General features: G+C 38.0%; 1 pseudogene; it reads left to right on the top strand.

Moving 5' to 3' along the window:
• Positions 1-1,337: 1,337 nt before the first annotated feature.
• LOC122800565 lies at positions 1,338-1,483 on the top strand (annotated as a pseudogene).
• The last annotated feature ends 309 nt before the right edge of the window (positions 1,484-1,792 follow it).

Here is a 1,792-nt window from a genome sequence, read left to right as displayed (position 1 = left end):
GTGGTTAGTGTTGGTACAAGTCTAGGTGGTGCAGGGGTGGGTGGGAATGGGGATAGGGTAGTGGAACAGAGCAGGCTGCCCCCCCCCAACAGAAGAGAGCAAAGAAAAAAAGTCAGTATGAGAAGTAGAAACCTTTGAGTTGTTAGGTAAGTGAAAGCAAGGAAGAGGTAGGAGTATAAGCAGATAGTTGTGGAAAACATTACTTTTATAGCCTTGGTATGCAAGTAAAACAAAAGGAAGGCAATCTATCTGGGGACAAAATATACTAAGTAAATGGTACTAGCCTTACTTTACAAGTATTCAGTGTGGAGGCAGATTTATTTGGGACAAGATACAGCAAGTATATTGTTAGTTGTGCCACCCAGTGGCGAAGAAGTTACAGTTACCGGGGGGGGGGGGTCCTAGTTCTGCACGCTGGCCAAAACAATATTTAAAAAATAACTAGTAAAAGTAACAAATTTGCTAAAAGTAAATAATGAACATCCCTCTCCAGTGTCACTGGTGAGGACTCAGGCTCCTTGATTACTGGCTCAGAGTGTGGACATCACAGTATACGTTTTGATTCCCTCAGTCTTCATTTGTCTTCTTTGTGACTGCCAAGTTACTTCCCCAGACACTACTCCTGGGTTGCTCATGAAAGGGGACACTTGTGTACAGTGGACTGTCCCAAGCTGTTTGTAAACATGTTACAGATTTTTCTTTTGAATTCCTGCACCCTTAACATAGACACTAATCAATGCTTCACTGTATGCTACTTGAGTATGAATCTCAGCACATCACTTGTAGTTTAATGGGTTGCCAATGTATTTTCACTAAATGTGGAATTTCAAGGGAAGATAATTTTATTGTTTTTTTCGACAAATCTATTTTCATTGTGAGAGTGTTTTGCTTAAAAAATGTCTGTCAGTTTTTTCTGTAAAATTTGAAATAAAAGTTTTAAATTAAATCCAAATCTCTGTGATAATTGTAAAAGTAAAGAAGAAAACTGTATGTACACTGACATATTTGAACAGTGTTTATGGTCATGGGGGGAGGCTGCCAAGTAATGGGATATTGGTATGACTGGTATGAGCCATTTTCATTACCTAGTATAGGGCCCCATTGTTCCATGATGCTGCTTTATTGACACTGGAGGTGTATGCTTTAACAATGCAGCATTATTACCCATTCTTCTAGCAGGTCAGATCTGCACTGATTGATGTCAGATGGGATAGCTATTCTTTATGACAGAGATGACATGGAGGGTCAAAAATGAGATATAGATGTCCTGTATGTATGTAAGCCTCCCCAAAAGAATAGTATGTTGTATTCAGTAATGTTGTTGAGTTTTGTATAACATACATTACCTGGCAGGGGGAATACCACAATCAAGAAGGTGACACCCAGGGTGGGGCTCTTCCATTTGCACACAAGTTGGGGTTTGGTTGACTTTTTCCCAAATGTGGGAAACTCAACTGCACAATTATATGGATTGTTGAACAAAAGCTGCTGCAGCATTTATATTGTCTTTAATTGTTATGCTTTATTCATTGCAATAAAGAATTAATTAATTCATTAATAGGTGTGGATTGCGTAATATAGTCTTAACATGTTTCATTTTTGTTGTCTAAACGTTATATTATTGCAATTTTTTTTTGTAGTACCTTCTTTAGAGCCTGCAGAAAATGTAAAGGGGTTGAGATTTGTCAGGTAATATATTTTGCATTATATGGAGTGATGATCAGAGACATCTGATCTTCAACATCCATTATGTAGTCATTGTAGCATATTACTCTGATATAGTCTTGTCTAC

This window comes from Protopterus annectens, chromosome 4.part0 (assembly GCF_019279795.1).
Source record: "Protopterus annectens isolate FY-2018-M chromosome 4.part0, PAN1.0, whole genome shotgun sequence".
NCBI lineage: Eukaryota > Metazoa > Chordata > Ceratodontiformes > Protopteridae > Protopterus > Protopterus annectens.
This window is presented reverse-complemented; position numbering and strand designations above follow the sequence as displayed.